This window comes from Phacochoerus africanus, chromosome 2 (assembly GCF_016906955.1).
Source record: "Phacochoerus africanus isolate WHEZ1 chromosome 2, ROS_Pafr_v1, whole genome shotgun sequence".
Lineage (NCBI taxonomy): Eukaryota > Metazoa > Chordata > Mammalia > Artiodactyla > Suidae > Phacochoerus > Phacochoerus africanus.
This window is the reverse complement of record NC_062545.1, coordinates 197,591,364-197,615,198: the sequence shown is the minus strand read 5'-3', so window position 1 is coordinate 197,615,198 and position 23,835 is coordinate 197,591,364.

Here is a 23,835-nt window from a genome sequence, read left to right as displayed (position 1 = left end):
GGGCTATTCTGTTACATGAAAAATAAGATAAATTCCCATTTGTTTAAACAGCTGTTCTTTATATTCTCTGCTGAATCTGGCTGACTATTGCCCCTGCCTAAAATAGAATCTGGTAAAGGTAAATAGTATGTTACAATATGGAATTGAATCAGCAGGACCTTGAGAGGGATGACACACATGTTGTCATGAAGAATTGGCAAACTTTGTTATGTGGTGGAGAATATATATTTTTTTCACCTGCTGTAACTTGAACACAGCCATATTCCTATTAAGGCTGCAGTGTTAGGGGAAATGGCAGAAAATGCAGATTTTTTTTAATGTATGCTAATTATTTTTTGTCATTTTAACAAGAATGTCTTGTTAGGGAAATATGAATTTAAACTGGATCTCACCAGTCAGAAAGTGAAGATAGAAAGAAAGAGGGCACTGCTAAGAGAGCTGTTCTCTGCTTCTGCCTAAATCTAAATTGAATAAGAATCCCATAATTTGGAGCCTAATAGAGTTGAAAAGGTTGATTGCTTTTGTTTCCAAAACAGAAGAGTTATAAAATGTAGCAGTAAATCTGCATTTATAGGAACAAATGAGGCTGATGTCCAAGGTCTTTACCAAGCACTTCCTGTAAATAAGATTACAATGAGTTTTGACCAGGACCCAGATTAAAAAATATGTAGTTTATTAATATCTAAAATATGCAAACAACTTATACAACTCAGCAACAAAAAAGCCAACAACCCAATTGAAAAATGGGCAAAAGACCTGAATAGACATTTCTCCAGAGAAGATATGCAGATGGCCAACAAGCACATGAAAAAATGCTCAACATCACTTAACTATTAGAGAAATGCAAATCAAAATTACCTTGAGACACCACCTCACACCAGTAACAATGGCCATCATTAATAAGTCCACAAATAACAATGCTGGAGGAGGTGTGGAGAAAAAGGAACCCTCCTGCACTGTTGGTGGGAATGTAAGCTAGTACAGCCACTATGGAGAACAGTATGGAAGTACCTTAGAAAACTATACATAGAACAACCATATGACCCAGGAATCCCACTCTTGGGCATATATCCAGACAAAACTTTCCTTGAAAAAGACACATGCTCCTGCATGTTCATTGCAGCATTATTCACAATAACCAAGATATGTAAACAACCCAAATGTCCATCGACAGATGATCAGGTTAGGAAGAAGTGGTGTGGTATATATATATATATACACAATGGAATACTACTCGGCCATAAAAAAGAATGACATAATGCCATTTGTAGCAACATGGATGGAACTAGAGACTCTCATCCTGAGTGAAGTAAGTCAGAAAGAGAAAGACAAATACCATGTGATATCACTTATATCTGGAATCAAATAGAGGACACAAATGAAATTTTCCACAGAAAAAAAAAAAATCCTGGACTTGGAGAGTAGACTTGTGGTTGCCAAGGGGGAGGGAGAGGGAGTGGTTGGATTAGGTGCTTGGGGTTAATAGATGCAGACTATTGCCTTTGGACTGGATTAGCAATGATATCCTGCTGTGTAGCAATGGAACTCTGTTTGGTCACTTATGATGGAGCATGCATGATAATGTGAGAAAAAAGAATGTATACATGTATGTGTAACTGGGTCACCATGCTATACAGTAGAAAATAGACAGAACACTGTAAACCAGCTATAATGGAAAAAAATAAAAATCATTATATAAAAAATACGTAGTTTACATTGTAACCTAGCATACATATAAACATGTGTATAATTTAAAAAATAGTTCATTCAACAATATATATACTTATTACATTCGACACTATCTAGTGTTTTGTTTTCAATTCCATTTCATCCCATTGTGTTTTCTTCTGAACAATGCTGACTGTGACCCACCAAACAGCCTTAATAATCCAGCTATAAAAATTTTTTCAAACTGCTGGTCTACATCTTTACAAACCCTGTAACATTCTCATTCATGAACCCCAATTCTCTTTTTCAATTTTCTCTTTACCCAGTTTCTATTATGTAGTTTATCTTTCTAATCATCCTCTTGTATCCTCCTCTCCACAGTGCTACTTTTTAACATCACAGTTGTCACAGTTGGTTAAATCTAACTGTTCACTTACTCCACACCTATACTTGAGTAGAGAAACATGACAGGAGAAATCACACAAACAAGCTAAATCGTCTACAAATGAAGCCCTTAATGCTACCTAGATAGCTTCCTAAATGCTTTTGTTTATTCACTTCCCCATTCTCCTAATGCGTGATTTCATGTTTTCTTCCCTTTCCTGGACACTTCTGCTCTCTATTTCAAGCTCAGTTAGCATAAATTCCTTTTTATTTCACTAATAAAATAAAAGCAAGTAAAAGATTATGTCAACATACTTCCATCATCAAAACAATAAACCAACTTGCACAGACTAGGCATTTCCTTTTTTTATAAAGCGTAATGTCAACACCTCTGCACATGCACTCAACCTCATATCCTCTTGCAGTTGTCACTTTTCACCTGCATCACAAATTCATACTTCTCTACTGGACTATTCTCAAAGTCACACAAACATGTTCTAATATACCACATCTTGTTAGAAAACTGCCATAACCCCACAGTCTGCCTCAGCTACTACACATTTATGTAATTCATATTAGAGCAAAACTCTAGAATTACCATCTTCACTTCATCTCCTCCCAATATTTTTCTTAAATCAACTTCAAGCAGGCTTTCATCATCACCACCACCTCCCCCCCCCAAGATTCTATGCCAGTTATACCAAGAATTTTCAGGCCTCATCTTCTTCAGCTTTTCAGCCCACCATCAATAAATGTGGTAGATGACTTTTTCAACTTGGCCTATATCTGGAATACCCTTTGTTTTCCCATGTCACAACCTATGTTTTTTTCCCTAATATTTACCTGTATTTTAGCCATATTTTCTAATATTTACTTGTATCCTAAAAGGAACAAAATACCAGCATTTTTAGCAACATGGATGGACCTAGAAATTATCATGCTAAGTGAAGTCAGCCTAACAATGAGACACCAACATCAAATGCTTTCACTGACACATTGAATCTGAAAAAAGGACAGACTGATGTTCTTTGCAGAACAGATACTGACTCAGCAGACTTCGAAAAAGGAGACAGTTTGGGGGGGGTGCAGGGATGTGCTGGGGCTGTGGGATGGAAAGCCTATAAAATTGGATTGTTATGATAATTGTACAATTATAAATGTAATAAATTCATTGAGTAATAAAAAATTAAAAAGTAAGTATTTGCAATTATTTAATTCAGTCCCATGAATTTTAAAAATATTACTTGGGTAATGATTCCAAAATGTATATCCTGAGCACCAATTTCTACCCAGAACTTTACTCTCAAATATATAAAACTGGCTCTTTGACGTCTCTACTCCACTCTATTCTGTTAGGACTCTCAAACTGAACATGCCCTCAAGTGAACTCTACTCATCTCAAACCTGCCTCTTCCTAGTGTTTCTAGTTTCAGAAACAGAAATAGCTTTCTTCTATTCATTCATATCCAAGTCCTTGACTTTGCTCTTTTATACTCACATGCACTCATGCTATTTATTGCAGCTTTAGTAAATCCTATGTGCTCTTTTTTTTCTAAATAGTTATAGGATCCAATCAATTATTTTCAATTCTGCTACCATCTATTTTGACACCATCATTTCTTGCTTAGACTACTGAAATATTATATAGATAACATTATATGAAATATTAGATGTGTGTGTGTGTATAGCATATATATATATATATATATATATATATATATATATATATATATATAACCACAACTTTTTTTTGGCTGCACCCATACTATATGGAAGTTCCCAGGCCAGGGACCTAATCCATGCTGCAGCTACAACCAACACCAGAGTAGGAACTCCTCTGTGGATTTATTTTTCTCTTCTTTTTCCTTCCAGTTTTGGTAAGATATAATTGACATATAGCATTGTATAAGTTTAAGGTATACAGCATAATTATTTTACTTACAAAATGATTAACATGATAGCTTTAGTGATTATATATCATCTCATAGATACAAAGTTAAAGAAATAGAAAAAAATTTTTCTTGTAATAAGAACTCAGAATTTATTCTCAACAAATTCCAGATATAATATTCTCCCTCACCTATTTCCTTCCTCCCTCATCCCCTTTGGCAACTACTTGCTTTTTCTTTGTATCTATAACTCTGTTTCTGTTGTTATGTTTGTACATTTGGAATGTTTTTCAGATTCTACATATATGTAAAACCATACAGTATTTGTTTTTCTCTGTCTGACTTATTTCACTAAGCATAATACCCTCAAAGTCCATCCACATTGTTACAAAAGGAAGGATTTCATTCTTTCTTAGGGCTAATATTCCATTGAATGTGTACTTGTACACATATATCTTTTTATCCATGCACCTGTTGATAAGTACTTAGATTGCTTTCATGTCTTGGATACTGAAAACAATGCTGCAATGAACATAGGAGTGCTGCAATGAACATAGGAGTGCATGTATCTTTTTTAACTAGTACTTCGTTATTCTTTGGATGAATATCCATGGGTGGAATTTGCTGGATCATGTAGTATTTCTATTAGCTTTTTGAGGAATCTCAAGATGTTTTCCATAATGGCTACACAAATTTACAGTCTAACCAACAGTGTACTGGACTGTGAGCCATAAATGAGTTCATAAACATAAAAGTGCTCAAAAATGTTAGTAGCATTATTATTTATATTGTTATTTTTGTTAATTATCTTTGTGTTCCCAGTACCTAAAGAAATTCCTGAAGTAAACTTGTTATTCAACAAATTCTTGTTGAATGTTTGAATGAATGAGTATTTAGTGGGTTTTTTTTTTTGCCATAATTATGACTTTACTGTCCTCTAGTTGATCTTTTTAGTAACCAGTCTCCTTGTTGTGATCTTGCAACCCCCCTTGCTTAGATGGACCTCTGTAACCTAAGTAGGCTGTCCTATTGATAGACTACCACCACAAACACCACCACTGCTTTTTATTGAATGCTTTTTAGATGAACACTAAATGGTTCTAGATTCAGTTTATTTATATATTGGATTTCAATGGTTACTAAGACATAAAAGATACTTCACAAAGATATGAAGATCCAAAGAAAAGAGTGAGATAATCTAATAAATATTCAACGATCTTCGTTTTAATTCCTAAAGTATTTTCAAAATCCTGTCCAGAATGCCTTATGTACAGATATAAATGATTATGGAGGGAGTATTTCTATGATGCTTTTAATAATGAGTAAAGTATTTCAATATGTCTAAGTACTTATTTTCCAAATACTCTATAACATGGTTTTTTGAAAAGTAATTCTTTTTCCATTTAGTATTTAATCATCAAATTGATAATTCACCTTATTTTTTTCCAAATATATTAGTCAGGCAACTTAATGCTAACAGCCACCTCTCTTCACAAAAATAATTTCAGGAGTTCCTGTTGTAGCTCAGCGGTAACAAAGCTGACTAGGATCCATGAGGACATGGCTTCGATCCCTGGCCTGTGGTGTAGGTCACAGATGCAGCTTGGATCCCATGTTGCTGTGACTGTGGCCTAGGCTGGCAGCTATAACTCTGATTTGACCCCTAGCCTGGGAACTTCCATGTGTGGTGGGTACAGCCCTAAAAAGAAAAAAAAGTAACTTTAAAAAATTGGAACTCTTGCTGTTTTATTTTTGTATGTATAATTCCTCTTTATTTTCATGATTGTATCATACATTGTGATGAGATTTCTAGCAAAGTTCAATAAATTGCAAATTATCCACCTGGTTATTATCTATTTCATATAAGCATTTGAAGATACAGATGAGTTTAGAAGTCTTTGTACAATTTTTAACTATAAAACTTTAGAGACAGACATGAAATAAGCAATAAATAAGTTGAGAGATATCCTATTCCTCCATGAGAAATGGAGACATTTAGTAAATGGCATTTAGTAAAAATAACATTCCAATAAAAGTCTTAATTTTTTGATTTTTGATACCTCACAAAATTTTTGATACCCATGCTCACTGAGGGTGGAAAAAACAGAAAAAAACAAAGTTTTGGAGAAGAATGATGAAAAATAATTAGCCCTACCATTGCTAAAATTTTATGAAATTTGCAATAACTAAAAGTAGTACAGGTATGATGCAACAGTTGAGAGATATTAAACAGAACCAATTTCTTCAAAAAATAACTCCTGGTAGATGATAAATTTAGTTTTTCATACTAGTTAAGATATAATGGAAAAGTCTTTGCATTTTAAAATTAACCTTATCATGATACTCTGTTTCAACCTTAATGCCAAAATATATTTTATGTGAAATATGAAGTAAATGAACTTCACATATAGTACTACCTCTGCAAACTTGTTCTGGAATCCTCTTATTCCATTAAGTAAACTCTGCCATAATGTTTATTTGTACATACTTTTAATTTCAAAAATTATATTTATTAAATGTGGAAAACAGTATTTGTGGTCATTATTCTGTTCTCCTCTATTTCCTGGGCACACCAGAAATTCTACTTCCCCTTCTTTTACCATTAATGGAGCCATCAACTAAATTTAGCCAATTGAAAGTAAGTGGATGTGACGTGAGTCATTTCCTGCCCAAGGTAGTAAAAAATCAGCACACGAAGATCCAGACCTTTCTTTTCCTGCTATGGTGAACTGGCAGCCTTGTGTTGAGATGACAGGGCACAAAAGTGGAAGCACACTTGATTTCTAGTTCACTGCTTAAAAGACAGCTCCCTGTAAATGAAGATGTTAGACCTATAGAAGAACTAGTACACGCAGGAAATAAACTTTTGATATATTAAGTCACTGTGATTTTGAGTTGATTTGTTACCATATTATAGCACAGCCCTTCCAGATGAGTACATTAAATAATTCATTTTTTTGGTGAGACTATATAATTTCTGGTATATTTTCTTTTAATGGTACATAAAGGTGCAGTTTTTTGGTACGGTCATGATTGAAAGAGAATCTTAACAAATGCTTTAAGCTGAGAGATGCTGACAATACTTTTCCTTTTATCTAACTCTATAACCATTCTTCCACAGTGGATAATTTATTCAAGTATAGTACTTTCTTGACCAAATCTTTGGGAGCAATTCCCCTCCCCCTCCATGAATGTTGCAGTAGTACTCGCTGACAGAGAGATGCATTTTATTTTGTAGCCATTCATGTCATTTTCCCTATATCATTCCAGCCAACTTTGCTGTGGTTAAGAAACAAGTGTTTCCTTATTAATATTTCTTTGTCTTTTCTTATTAGGTAAGAAAATTTCAACATAAGGCTTTAAATACTTATCAAATTCACTGAAAAGTTTGAAGTAATAAACTGAGAACAGCATAAACTTAAAACAAACATTGTTTTTAAAAAGTTACAGAGTTTTGGGGGAGGGAGTGGGAGGGATCGGGAGTTTGGGCTTATCAGACACAACTTAGAATAGATTTACAAGGAGATCCTGCTGAATAGCATTGAGAACTTTGTCTAGATACTCATGTTGCAACAGACGAAAGGCTGGGGGAAAAATGTAATTGTAATGTATACATGTAAGGATAACCTGACCCCCTTGCTGTACAGTGGGAAAAAAATAATAATAAATAATTAAAAAAAAAAGTTACAGAGTTTGTTTTCATATTCTGCATGTTTGGTGCTTATAGTTTTTTAAATATTGTATTGAAGTGTAGTTGATTTTCAATTTTGTGTTAGTTTCAGGTGTACAATAAAGTGATTCATGTATATATATATGTGCGTGTGTGTGCATGTGTGTGTGTATAAATATAAAGCCAATAACCAATAAGGACCTACTTTACAGTAAAGGAACAAGAATATATGATATGTATTCTTTTTCAGATTCTTTCCCCTTATAAGTTTTTATAAAGCATTGAGTATAGTTCCCTGTGCAATACAGTAATTCCTTACAACGTATTTTATATATGGTTGTATATATAGGTTAATCCAAAACTCCTAATTTATTCTATACCCTCCTTTTTCATTTGGTAACCATAAGTATTTTTAGTTTTTCTATATCTGTGGGACTGTTTCTGTTTTATACATCAGTTCATTTGAATCTTTTATATAATCCCATATATATGCAACATCATATATTTGTCTTTGTCTATCTTACTTCACTTAGTATGATAATCTCTAAGTCCATCCTTGTTGCTGCAAATGGCAGTATGTCATTCTTTTTAATGACTGAGTAATATTCCAGTGTGTGTGTGTGTGTGTGTGTGTGTGTGTGTGTGTGTACATATACATACCACATCTTCTTTATCCATTCATCTGTTGATGGACAATTACATTGCATCCATGTCCTGGCTATTGTAAATAGTGCTGCAATGAACACATGGAAATTCTGAGTGCTTTTCAGACAAACAAAATGGTTTCATGTATATGTGATCCCATAAACACTTCAGGTAAAGTCTATCCTAAATCTCTTGGACAATTTCAACTTTTACCTTATTTCTAGTATTATCTGTTTAGACTATGATCATTTTAGTCAGAGAATGTGTGTGATAATGAACTTGTATTGTAGCTTTCATCTCTTTAAATATTAGTAATATCTTCATACCACTGTTTCTCTGTAAGAATCACATTTAAAATATTTGTCTTTTATGTGAAATTACAATCAGTTATAATTAGATAATATCTCATAAATCCACTTCACCAAGAGTATGTGAGTTTAAACACACAGCAACACACTGAAACTGAACAAATGGATAAAGATGCCATACCAAGTCTTCTGTATTGGTGGAACTCCCACATGACTGAGAGGGAAGGGTGGGAATCATTATAACCTCCTTCTCTCTCAAATCCTCAATTTCCTCTAATATAAACAAGGAGAACAAAATAAACCAATTTCCATCACTTTCTTAATCTAGAATTGGCCATATGACATCGTACTGGTCAATCAGATATAAACAAAAATCACTGTAGAGAGCATCCCTTCCAAGATAATACCTTGCTAGAAGAAGAGCTTTCACTCTTAATCTTTCCACTCCTTTACACTAGGAAACATGGATGTAAAACTTGAAGCAGTAGCAACAATCTTGCCTGAAGATTAGAGGCTTCAAGTACAAACTAGTAAGTGTCAACATGTAAACTAAGATCCAGAAATTTTTGATACCGAACTCAAAAAGCTCTTAGCCTCTTTGGTATGCCATCTCGCCATAGCTGGAATAAAATGAACTTCATGAAAAATTTTAGTCAGAGGAAGAGGAAACAAAATGAGGGGTAGAAGGACTTTAGTTCACCTTCTCTCATGAAAACACCAAAATCAAAACTAACTGCTGAACAACCATGAACAAAAACACTGGGACCTACCAAAAAAGATATTCTATACCCAAATACAAAGAAGAAGCAACAGTAAGATGGTATAATGGGAGCTTTCATGATACAATCAAATCCCATACCCACCAGGTGGACAACCCACAAACTTGAAAATGATTGTATCACAGAGGTTCTCCCATAGAAGAGACATTTCTAAGCCCCCCACAAGACTCCCAAACCTTGGTATCTAGCATCAGGAAGAGGAGCCCCCAGAGCATTTATCTTTGAAGGTCAGCAGGGCTTAAATGCAGGAGTTCCACTGGACTGGGGGAAACAGACACACCACTCTGGGAGTGTCCACACAAGTTTTCATGTGCACTTGGACCTAAAGCAAAGAAATCACTCCACAGGAACATGGGCCAAACATACCTATGAGTCTTGTAGGGTCTCTGGTGAAGTGGGGGTTCTTTGTGGCTCACTGTAGGGGCAAGGACATTGATGGCCCTCCAGGGAATACAGACTAGAATACTAAGAACAGAATAGAAAGCCCAGAAATAAATCCACATAATCTATGACAAAAGAGATAAGAATATGTAATAGAGAAAAGACAGTCTCTTAAATAAGTGGTGCTGGAAAAACTGGGCAGCAATATATGAAAGAATAAAATTAGAAGATTCTCATACACCATACACAAAAAATAAACTCAAGATGGATTAAAGACACAAACAAAAGACCAGATATTATAAAACTAGAAGAAAACATAGGCAAATTCTCTTTGACATAAATCACAATACCTCCAAAATTGATGAAAATAAAAACAAAAATAAGTAAATGGGACCGAGCTAAACTTAAAACTTTTTGCACAGCAAAGGAAACCATAAACAAAACAAAAAGAAAACCCACAGAATGGGAGAAAACATTTGAAAATGAAGCAACCAACAACAGATAATTTCCAAAATATAAAAACAGGTCATGGAACTCAGTATCAAAAAAAAGAAAAACTCAATCAAAAAATGGGCAGAAGATCTAAACCACCACCTCACACCAGTCAGAACTGCCATCATTAGTAAGCCCACAAATAACAATTGCTAGAGGGGGTGTGGAATAAAGGAAACCCTCCTGCACTGTTGGTTGGAATGTAAGCTGGTACAACCAGTATGGAGATCACTATGGAGACACCTTAGAAATCTATACATAGAACTACCATATGACCCAGGAATCCCACTCTTGGGCATATATCCAGACAAAACTTTCCTTGAAAAAGACACTTGCACCCGCATGTTTATTGCAGCACTATTCGCAATGGCCAAGACATGGAAACAACCCAAACGTCCGTCGAAAGATGATTGGATTAGAAAGATGTGGTGTATGTATACACAGTGGAATACTACTCAGCCATGAAAAGAACGAAATAATGCCATTTGCAGCAACATGGATGGAACTAAAGACTCTCATACTGAGTGAAGTAAGTGAGAGAAAGACAAATACTTTATGCTATCATTTATATCTGGAATCTAAAATGTGTAACAAATGAAACTTTCCACAGAAAAGAAAATCATGGACTTGGAGAATAGACTTGTGGTTGCCAAGGGGGAGGGGGAGGGAGTAGGATGGATTGGGAGCTTGGGGTTAATAGATGCAAACTATTGCTTTTGGAATGGATTAGAATGAGATCCTCCTGTGTAGCCCTGGGAACTATGTCTAGTTACTTATGATGGATGATGATAATGTGAGAGGAAAAAAAAAGATCTAAACAGACATTTCTACAAGGAAGATGTACATATGGCCAAAAAGCACACAAAAAAGATGCCTAACATCTCTAATTATTAGAGAAATGCAAATCTACACTACAATGAAGTATAACCTCACACCAGTCAGAATGACCATCATCAAAAAGTACAAACAATAAATCCTAGAGAGGGTGTGGAGAAAAGGGAATCCTCCTACACTGTTGGTAGAAATATAAATTGGTTCAAATGGAGTTCCCATTGTGGCACAGCAGAAACGAATACAATTAGGAACCATGAGGTTGTGGGTTCGATCCCTGGCCTCGCTCAGGCGGTTAAGGATCCTCACTCAGGGGATTGCGAGCTGTGGTGTAGGTCCCAGATGTGGCTCAGATCTGACATTGCTGTGGCTGTGGCATAGGCCAGCAGTTATGGCTCCAATTAGACTCCTAGGCTGGGAACCTCCATGTGCTGTGGCTGCAGCCCTATAAAGCAAAAATAAATAAATAAATAAATAAATAAATAAATAAATAAATAAATAAATAAATTGGTTCAATCAGTATGGAGAACAGTATGTAGGTTCTTTGAAAAACTAAATATAGAAATACCATATGATGCAGCATTCCCCCCCTGGGCATCTATGTGAACAAAACCATGACTCAAAAAGATACATGTACCCCAATGTTCATTGCAACCCTATTTACAATAACCAAGCCACAGAAGCAACCTAAATGTCCACTGACACAGGGATGGATAAAGAAGCTGAGGTACATATATACAATGGAATATTACTCACCCACAGAGAAGAATGAAGTAATGCCATTTGCAGCAACCTGGATAGAACTAGAGCTTATCATACTAAGTGAAATAAGTCAGTTAGACAAAGACAATTATGCCATCACTCATATGTGGAATGTAAAATAATGATACAAATGAATTTACAAAACAGAAAGAGATTCACCCAGACTTTGAAAACAAACATATGGTTACCAAAGGAAAGAATGTGGGGGGGGGGTTACAAATTAAGAGTTTGGGATTAATGTACATACCCTACTATACATAAAATAGATAATCAGCAAGGTCCTACTGTACAGCACAGAGAACTATTCAATATTCTTTAATAACCTATAATGTAAAATAATCTGAAAAAGAATGTATATAGTGTGTATGTATAACTGAATCACTTTGTCGTACAACTGAAACTAACACAACATTGAAAATCAGCTATATTCCAAAATAAATTAAAAATTAAATTTAAAAATGAGCTTCATGGATTTCAAAGAATTTCAAAGAAAAGAAAACAATGGCAATGAAGAGTTAAAAATGATTAACAAGATAGGACAATAATATTTTAGCAGAATAAGGAGTTTCCATAACATTAGACAAAAAAGGAACTCATGTCCTCAGGATGTTTGTGTAAGTAGGGTATTATGATGAAGCATATTTAGGATTAAATATGACACACATAAATCAACTTTGTCACATTGACTCTAATTATTGGTGATGTAATAAAAACAGAGATTATTAAATGCCTTTTGTACTATAGGATTTGTTGGAAGTCCTTGGAGTAGTTGAAGAAAAGAGAAGTTAATATATTTTGACATTTTGGCAAGATTTTTCTATGTGTTTAAAAGGCAAGATTGCACATGTTCTAGCAACAGATCCCTGAATAGGGGCCTATTATATATATATATTTTTTTTCCTCGAATAAAGCTCAATTTTATTCTCAATTTTTTGAATTTAATGCAAATAATTTTCTTATTGTTAAAATTTAACATTGAAATACTGCCCATTTAAAGTAATTAAAACTGATAGGCCTTACTTCATAGAATTTACATTTTCAGAAGAGTTTTTTTTCTATTGTACAAATCTTGTACTTCAGAGAGACTTGTGAGAACAGACTATTTTTGAAACTTTAATTATACTGGTTTGAATACTGCAGGGGTTCATAGGCAAAATTACAGAGAAATAAAACTTGAAGATCAGTTGGAGCCAGGCTGTGATCTAATTGAATAGGTCCTAGAATGTGAGGATCACGGAGTTCAGGGTGGGGATTTGATTATTTCAATCTGTGGAATATGGAAAGATGGTAGCTTATTCAACAAATACTTGTTGAAAATCTACAAAGGTATAGGACACTCACAATTTTTGTCTCTGGAATTAAGCTTAAGTTTCCTGTACTTTAATGAGTATTGTTCAGATATTTCACAATGCAATAAATTTTTGTTGTTAGTAAATCTACAACCATCTCCTAAAAAAATCCCTCTATGCCTGAGCAGTATGACTAGAACTAGATGACTAGTGTCATGATGCAGGATTTTGAGCACTGCCAATAGGGATACCACTGCTTACCTGAATATCATGGCACATGGGTAGATTTTGAAAGGCAGGCAACCTGAAAAACTCTTAGGAATTTGTAGCTAGTAGTTAGCACCTGGGGTTATATTCTGAAATCCAGCCACAGCCTGGTCACAATGTGCTCTCTGCTACATTTACCATTTTGTCTGTGACAGATGACAAAGTGAAAATAAAGCTAGAATAAACATTTCTTTAATCAAATTATAGGAGTTTAAACCAGGTGGATTTACTTGGAATTTGAACCACAGAAAATTTCAAAAAATTATCTTTCCTTTTTCTCTGTTTAAAGATTTTCAACCTCAGCACTATTAACTTTTGAGCTAGTTAATTCTTTGTTATGAGGGGCTGTCTTGCATCGTCAGACATTTATCAGTGGCTTCTACCCACTGGAGGCCAGTATTTTTCTTCCCCAATCACGTCCATCAAAAAAATATCTGTAGACACTTCCAAATGTCCCCTGGGGACAAAATTTCCCTCCCCTGACCTATTCCCAGTTAAGAACCACTGCTCTACTTAGAGATGTGACCTATGCTGAAGTGTTCCAAAAGACTCTGTGGTCCACAGTACCAAGGATATATAGGGGTCATATAGAATAAGGGCTCAGAAAAGACCATTGTATTTGACAATGTGCACACCATAGGGCATGGAAAAACATAATTCTGGCAGTGTGAGAGGAGTGTAGATTGCACTCAGGGTTTGAGAGAGAGGAAAACGTGATTTTTAAAAAAAATAGAATTCGACTGATTTTCTGCAAGCTGGCATGGAGAACAAAAAGTAGGATGATATTTGGGAGGGCTCAGTGACACGCTGAAAGGGGTACTGAACAAATAGATATGTTTTTGTTTAACTTAGGACATTTTTCTGCTTTAAGATAGAGACAGCTCAGCCGGTTTGTAATCAGGAAAGAGTTAATACAAAAGAGAATGAAGGCAGACATTGCAAAAAGGAAACAAGGTAGAAACAAGAGCCCAAGGGGAATAATGGGAGCTGGAGGATGTCCCAGAAGGAGGATAATGACAGAGGAGACAGGATAACACAGCTGGAAGAATTTGGAAACCAGAATTGGGCTATGTGACTTTAAATCCTGGGTCCATCATTTATGAGATGGGTGACCTTGAAGATTTTTAATTTTTTTTTTTTTGGTTTTCTTATCTGCAAAAAGGGGATCATAATCATTTCCAAGCTTGAGTATTCCTGGGATGTGATAATGTCTATAAGGCATATAACACAGGGTCTGCACTAAATAGAAAAGCTATAAAATAGTACGGATGGTTTGGGGGGCACTGGGGACCATATAGGCCCTACCTGTGGTGACTTTCATAGTGATTGTGAGGGTCCTTCACTGTTCAGGTGCAGTGAAGTTCAAAAGTTAAGTGTGAGATGGCCCAGCAGGCACAATAGAAAGGAAAAGGGAAGATTAAAAGATTTTGCTAGACCACAGACCATGACTGGGCCAATAATCAGCAACTTTGTTAATGAACATCTGAAATGGGTGAACAGAGAAGGAATGTAACAGCTAATCTGCCAGAAGCATTGTGAGCAAGAGATATGATCGGTAGGGAGCTGTGCAAAGTGTAGGTCGCGGAAGGAGAGCAGGGAGAACTGTTCCCTGATTCTGTGGTCTAGGTGCTGTCCTTATAGCCAAAACATATGTTCTCAAGAAGAGTTGGGCTTTGTGCTGAAATCCCAGCATTTACAACAGCATCTCTCCCATGTAACTACTCAGTAATTATCAGCTGAGTGAACAACAAATTGAAGAATGGGTGAAGAATACCAATAAACTTTTTCTGAAGTTAACAGTTTTTTTTCCAACCTGTGAAATCTTCCCAGCAAATAATTTTATTTTTATGGCCAATTACAGGTTGTGTTGGTGAATTTTATGTATCACCTTGCCTGGAACCCAGAGTGTGCAGCTATTTGGTCAACCTTTATCCTGGGTATCTATAGGATGTTTTTGGAGAGATTGGCGTTTGAGTCAGTAGGCTGAGTGGACAGCTTTCCTTCATTAGGAGGTTCTCATCCAATCAGTTAAGGGAACAAAAGGGCTGACCCTCTTGTGAGTAAGAGGGAACTCCTCCTGCCTGACTGACTGAGCTGGAACACTGGTCCTTTCCTGCCTTTGGACCTGAACTGAAACTTTGGTTCTTCCTGGGTCTCAAGCCTGCCATTTTTTACTGGAACTTAAAGCAACTCCCCTGGTTCTTAGGCCCGCATACTTTAACTGAAACTATGGCACTGACTTTCTCGGGTCTCCAACTTGCCAGAGGCAGAGCTTTGTGAGCCAGCTCCTTATAATAAATCTTTTTCCATGTGTACATCCTTTAGGTTCTGTTTCTCTGGAGAACTGAAACTAATGCACATATTTCCCCTAGTGTTATTTTTAATGGATGTTTGTCTGAATTCATTCTTCAAGATAATGACAACTTAATTTTTATATTTGCCACCTCATCCTATCTTGTTTACAGTATTGATGTACTACAGACATTTGTAGAATTAAAAGTAATTTTAGGACAATAATGGTGAAAATATGTTGCTGATCTGTGATATCAGGTTGGCTGGAGGGTCGTTACTGGGTTCAGTGTTACTTCACCCAGAATCCATGTATACATTCCCAAGGATTTTTGAAAAGATTTTTCTTTTCACCTGTAGTTTTCATTTTGATGATAATCTAAATTAATATTTTATTAGTTATAAAGAAAAACTTGTTTTTTGATCTGGTAATGTACAATTGAAAGATATTTTGATAGACTTTGAGCTCCTAGGTCAGTGCTTCTAAGAATTATCAGACTTTTTATTCATATTAGAAGGAATTACAATATCATTAAACTTTAAGAAAATTTGGTTTGGTGAAGAACTCTGGGCTAAATATCCAGTCAACAGCATCTAGCTCTGGAAACATTTGGCAAATTACTCAAGACATTAATTTTGTTATCCATAAAATGAGTTTTAAAAAAAGTTTTGAAGTTTATTGATGTCTAAGTTTCCCCCTCAGCTCTAAATTTCCCTCTTTCTAAGGATATTGGAGTTAAAAAGGGAAAAGGAAGAGAATAAAATTGTACAAATTTCAAGAAATGTGAAAATGTTACCTATAAAGCAGTGAGAACAACTGTATATCAAGCATTTTTTTAAAAAAAAACTGTATTTATACCATGAATATTATATTTCAGGAATGGTTCCAGGCATTTGAAATTCATCTGCATAAATCAGAAACCCTGCCCTCAGGAAGCTTGCAATGGGGATGCACTTCAGTAAATGAAGAGCTAAATAGAAAATCAACAATAAGTAAATTAATTAATGTATAGTGTAGAAAACTTTTGTGCTTTAATGGCAAATGATGCCCTATCATGAAGATATTCCTCCAGTTTATATAGTTCCAGTCATTCAACATCTTTAAGTAATTCTACAGTTCTGTAACTCGTAGACAACTGATAGCAATGGAAAATAATTCTCGTACTTTGCGAATTTCTGTCCTGTTTTATAGAAATATAATTGGCTTCTCTTTCTTATTTCTCTCCACTCCCTACTCCCCCCCAAAAAGCATTTTGTCTCCATTTGCACATTCATTTAATATTCCTAATACACAAATTTGTCTGATCTACAGATCACCTTTGAACCAATTACAATATCTATATGGATGTTAATTAAAGAGTAGAAAAGAATCTTTGAAATGTTTATTTTTATGCTTACATGAGGGTTGTGATTGTTTACCTTTTTCTGAAAGTTAGCTTTTTAACAGTGGCTGAAGTCTATGAAGAAAATAAGCGAGGTTAGTGAGGCAGAAAGTGATGAGGCTGGTGAAGGGGCTGGCCAGCTTTAGATCTGCTGGTAGGAAAGATCTCTTGGAGGATGGAACCATTGAGTTGAGATCTGACTGATGAAAGGATAACCTCTCAAAGGGCTACAGGATGATCTTTCCAGAAGAGGCAGCAAGAGGGGCAAGGGACTAGACTGAGACTGTCTTTGGTGTGTTCAAGTTTCCAGAAGAAGGTTAGGCAAGCACGTGTGGCTGGCACATACTGAGCGAAGGGCCCATAGTAGAAGGTAAGGAAAGATGTGTCAGCAAGTGTCAGATGCTTAGGGCCTACAAGCCCCTCACAGTGTGTTTGAATGTAATTCCCATTACAATTAGGAAGATGTAGGAGAGAAATGATTTGAGTTTTTAAAGAACTTTCAATGACCAAGCACTTGACTTATGGATTTACATGCATTACTTCAGTCAGTCCTCATGTTAATTCTATGAAATATGGATTATTTCTTTACTCTATTCACAGATGAGGGCAATGGAGCTTGGAGGGTAAGTATACAATGAATATCTACAAGACAATGATCAGTATTCATCAATTTATATAACAGGCATTTCTACGGTCTACTGTTTGTGCAATGACTGTGAATAAATTGTGAATAAGCTCAACCATAATTAACAATATTTTCTGAGCCATTCCATTGAATTAAGCTTTGTAGATTTACTTTAGAGAGTTTCTTATCATCTCTTTCCCTATTTTTTTTCTGGCTCTGACTTCAAGAATTATTTGAAAAGTAATTTTGATTCTGAGTTTGCATTAATGCTACTATTGAATCAATGCTGTCTGTGAAGACTTTGATAAACTTATCTAGATTCTATATTGTGTTCTATGGGTTTTTATTTGTACATAGAATGGAGCATACAGTAGCTTGCATATTGGCTTACACACACCAGATACTTAATTACTGTAATCATGTAATTCACTTAAACTGACATGTTTCTCAGACCTACTTACCATGTCAACAGCCAGTAAAAAATACATTGTCTCATATCCATTTGTGATATAGCTTTTATGTTGCATTTGCAATTTGATGACTCCAATAGTGACCTGGTCTTTTTTTTTCTCAATTTAGTGAATCTATTAAATTTTTATTATACACATTGCTATTTCACTGTCAAAAGCTTACAATATTCTCATTTTGGAGTAGGGAAACAGCATTTTGGGGAAAAGAATAACTTAATCGGCAAGTAAAATCCTACCAATTTGTTGTGATAAAACTTAACATCAGCAATCTCTTTAGCTTGAGACTTTAGCTTCTCATCTTTTTCATGATGTTCTTACGCTTTTCCCATCATGACCTGCTTCAATTTTCTTTTATTAGCAGACTAGTTTACTGTGTACCTAACTTGGATGCATTTCCATCTCAAAATACAGATGATTTTGACAAGCAAGAAAATAGCAACATGGACACATACTGAAATGAACCACCAGTGGTTTCTCTGAAGTAGAATGACTGTTTTGTGTGAGAACATTTCTCCCTGAGTTCCCTGAATCATTGAGCTTGGCTGCATATCAATTTTTTTTTTCTTTCAGCAAAAATGGAGAAAAGGAAAAAACTGGCATGACTAGCTAAGCAAAACACAAGATGCTTAAAGACTAAAGAAGCACAAAGCCTATTTCAGGAAGGGCAGTCAACTGGAAGTTTGGAATCAAAAACTCTCAGGTTGTTGGATCAGAAAGATTTAGTAATTTAAATTTTACAAGAGAAAGTGAAACTACACTGTCTTCCTGTATGTGTGTGTTGATATATATGCACTCATTGCGCATTTACCTTTATTTTAAATAAATTCTCCAAGCAGATGGTCATGTTTAAGCAGATACCTTCAAAACCCACAGTTGTACTGTGAGAAATAAATATAAAACACAAAGCATATTAAAATGTGTAAATATTTTCTCCCACTGATGTTATTAGCTGAGCATCTCGTGTGTGCTTCTCCTAATTTAGCCCAGTAGTTTTATTTGCTTGGTTCTGTGTTTTACTTCAAGTTGGGCAGAGGGTCTCTGAGTTAAAGTCAGCTGATCTCCCCAGACTGCCAGACTGCCCCAGTGAAGGAAGGCTTTTATTGCTTGCTTAAGCTTATAAAAATATGCTGCTTGTTAAGCCTAAAAGATCAGAACACTGTCCTTAAAAAGCCCTGAAATAGGGCACCCTACATCACATGTGTTCTACTAATCTTTCTTGGAGAAAAAAAAAAAATCAAATGAAATGGCTTTTTTTCTTTAAGATCAAGCATAGTAAAGGAGAAAATAGGGACTGCTCTTCTGACCAGATCTTGAAGGCTTTTATTGATTACCTTATTCTACTCATAGGGACTATTATAGAGATTAAAATATCCATATATTAGGGATCATTTTTAGGAAGAAAAAGCCTACACACAGTTTAGACAACATTAAACATTAGAATATAAGAAGTGCTATTTAACACATCAAATAATGATAGGAAAACACTATAGACAGAGTCAAAACAGTTACTCTAACTAGAAGTTCACTTTATAAACTCTGGTCCATAAAATTGCTTATCTTCAAGGTGGCAATAAGAGTTACACTGTCACAGAGTTCCCATCATGGCTCAGTGGTTAACGAACCCTATTAGTATCCATGAGGACGTGGGTTCAATCCCTGGCCTTGCTCTATGGGTTAAGGATCTGGCATTGCCTTGAGCTGTGGTGTAGGTTACAGATGCAGCTCAAATCCTGCATTGCTGTGGCTGTGGCATAGGCTTACAGCTGCAACTCTGATTCGACCCCTAGCCTAGGAAGCTCCATATGCCATAGATGCAGCCCTAAAAATAAAGACAAAAAAATAGTTAAGGGAGTTCCCATCATGGCACAGAGGAAACAAATCCGGCCAGGAACCATGAGGTTGAGAGTTTGATCCCTGGCCTCGCTCAGTGGGTTAAGGATCCAGAGTTGCTGTGAGCTGTAGTGTAGGTCACAGACGTGGCTCAGATCCTGCATTGCTGTGGCTGTGGTGTAGGCTGGCAGATATAACTCCAATTTGACCTCTAACCTGGGAATCTCCATATGCCAGGAGTGTGGCCCTAAAAAGAAAAAAAAAAAAAAAAGAGTTACACTGTCATTTTCCTTATATATTGAACATTTAACATTACTAACAGTACTTTTTTTTTTTTTCTTTTCTTTTGAGCCACACCAAGGGCATATGAAGTTCCTGGGCCAATGACTGAATCCAAGCCAGAGCTACAAACTATACCACTGCTTAGCAATGCTGGATCCTTAACCTTCTGTGTCTGGTCAGAAATTGAACCAGTGCCTCCACAGAGACAAGCCAGATCATTAACCCACTGTGCCACAGTGAGAACTGCCACTAACAGTCCTTTTTCAAAATGTTAAATGCATTGATGTATGAATTGTTAACATAATTTATGTATTAATTACTTAATGCATCTTTGTAGGGCTCTGACATTGCCTGAGCTGAGCACCTATTACATAGCTTCTTTGAAGGTTAATGGAGCAGAAGTATCAAATTCAATACATGAGGAGAAATATAACAAAGGGAGAAGAAAGGAGAAAATACCAGCCTTTCAGAAGCACATTCTGGAAAGACATCTTATAGCCTTTTACCATTTTGATGTGTATTTTAGGTTTTGTAAAAAATATATATTTTCTCAATCATCATATTAAGTAGTACACCTCTTACCTATTTTAGGCTTCAAAATAGTTTTTACCTGTGACTTTAAGCAGAGCTTAGAACTGTGGTCCTGCAATTCACTGAAACTGCGTTTTACCCCAAACGCTGTTCCAACCTAATCAGGACCCACGTTGTGTAACTAAGCAAAAAATCTGAAGGCAATGAGATGGGACACAAAGACACATGAGGGCCAAATTGCCTTGGGTCCTCAGGATTGCCAGCAAAGCTGTCCACAGCTTTTCGCTCTGTTAATGAATCTTGATGGATCCGTGACGTAGAAAATCAGGAAAATCCTTTATCCTAGAACTATCTATTGTCCACCAAATGGCTTTCTCTGCTTTTCTGCTTCTCTTTAAAGTGATAAGATGTCCCACTTCAAATTTTTTAAATTAATAATAAAACTACCATGTAATCCAGCTATTCCTCTTCTGGGTATTTATACAAAGAATATGAAAACGTTAATTTGAAAAAAATATATTCATCCCTATGTTAATCACAGCATTACTTACAATAGTCAAGATGTGGAAACAACCTATGTGTCCATCAATAGATGAATGAATAAATAAGTAGTGAGATGTATATATACATAGCTGGAATATTACTCAGCTATAAAAAAGAATGCAATCTTTCCATCTGTGACAACATGGATGATCTTGAGGGTATTATGCTAAGTAAAATAGTTCAGGAAGAGAAAGACAAATGCCTTATGATTTCATTCATATAAAGAATACTTAGTTAAAAAAATTAATGAACAAAGAAAACCAAACCAAACAAAATATATGGATATGGAGCTCAGAGTACTGGTTACCAGCGGGGAGAAGTGGAAGGGAGGGTAAAATGGGTAAAGGGGATTATGGTGATGAACAGAAATTCATTCTTGGTAGTGATAATGTGATAATGTATACAGAAGTGGAAACATTATGCTACGCATGAAACTTACATAATGTTATAAACCAAAGTTACCTCAATAAAACAAGGAACTGATGAAAACTAGAGGCATGAATAACAAGAATATGAATAACAAGAAGCAACTCTCATGGAAATGATAGCTTGTATTTATATGAGCTTTAAGCATTTCGAAGTAATTTTGTTTTATTCAACTGGATTCTTATACCTGTTGGATAGGATATCTTTTGTTGTAATGCAAACCACTTCAGAATATCATTGACTTAAAGGCATATTTCTTGCTCATGTTACTTGCTCATTATGAGCCATCTGGGGAGGCAACCTTGCCTATGTCATCCATACATGTGACTCTATCTCTGTTTCCAAGATTGCAAAGGTGGGAAAAAAGGAAGTACAGTGACTGATACACTTACTCTTACAGTATCTGCTTCAACGTGACTTGTGACATTTCTGCACATAGTTTATGGGCCAAAGCAAATCGCACAATCCCTCCTAACTTCAAAAGAAGCAAGAGCAGTCGGAGCTCCCGTCGTGGCACAGTGGTTAACAAATCCGACTAGGAACCATGAGGTTGCGGGTTCGGTCCCTGCCCTTGTCAGTGGGTTAACGATCTGGCGTTGCCGTGAGCTGTGGTTGCAGATGCGGCTCGGATCCCGCGTTGCTGTGGCTCTGGCTGCTGTGGCTCTGGCGTAGGCCTGTGGCTACAGCTCGATTGGACCCTTAGCATGGGAACCTCCATATGCACACACACACACACACACAAAAAAAAGAAGCAAGAAAGTTTAATTTTGCTCTGTGTCTACAAAGAAAAGAATATGAATGTTTGGAAGAGATCAGTGACTATCTTATTCCTTTCCGCAGCTCTATGACGAAATACAGCCAGTGAGGCAAAGCCACAGAAACCAGGGAGATTTTTCTACAGATGACATTTAGTTAAAGAATGGAAAGTTACCCACATGTGGCAATGCTTTTATTTTTTTTTTCATAAATATCTTCCTCTCATCATGCCACAATACCTAAAATTTCATTCTTCACTTCTCTAAACTGAGCAATGCTTTGCTTAAAACGCCAATAGCTTTCCTAACATCTTGGTGTGCTAATTATCAAGAGATGATGGGTGGAGACTCTTCAAGATGGGCAGGGGCTTCTGAGTGCAGCATGAGAGGTAATGAAGTCTCTATGATTCTAGGTATGCTGGGGTGAAAAGGATGGGGGTTAAGAGGTTCTTTTTTACTGAAAGGCATGACAGTCTAAATATATTTCCTGGGATAGGACCTCTGTAGACATTTTTACAGATAAAAAACTGTGAAGGAATTAAGTTGTATGTACTCCTGAAATTATATTTTTCATAACTGTGTAGAGCAAATTAAAGGCAAAATAAGAAGAATTAAACAGATGATGCATTTAAACTGTGGACTTTATGAAAATGCAAAGAGAGACTGAGAATTTCCTTGAAATTATTGTGCTAGCACTATCCAAGGAACTGACCATTCCAGTGAAGGTCAATTAGGAACAATGAAATTCAGAATTAGAACCATGTAAGAGCAGGCAACTGGTGAGATTTGGAGTCAGATTTCTAAACATACTGAAGTAGCCTTAGACAGACAGAACTGGAATTTGATACAAAAACTATTTTATTATTTGCTTGACATATATATGTACTCTCTTATATTAACAAGATGCTTTGTTTCTTTGGATCATGGAGCTTTTTTGAAGACTTCATGAAATCTCATATCAACTTCAGATTTTTTTCTTTCAGCATTCTCATAAAATACTAGCATATTTTCGGTCTGTAGTTTCCATTCATTCTTTTGGCTTAAAAGCTCAAAAACTACAATGGAGATACACAAGTGGCTTTAGACAATTCTCTATTATGGTGATAATTTTCCTTGCTCAAACTACACTAAAATGTACCATAATTTTGTTCAAGCTTTTCATGAAGTGTTGACTTTAGGCTGATTTTTATATTTAGGATATTTAAAATGCTTAAAGTTTTAAATTGTTAGAAGCAAATTAAAAAGTTATAATAAATTTTTTAAAATATTAACTGCAGTATTTGCTTATAAAATATATAATAAAATGAATGTTTTCTTCCTCATTTACCTTACCTTTT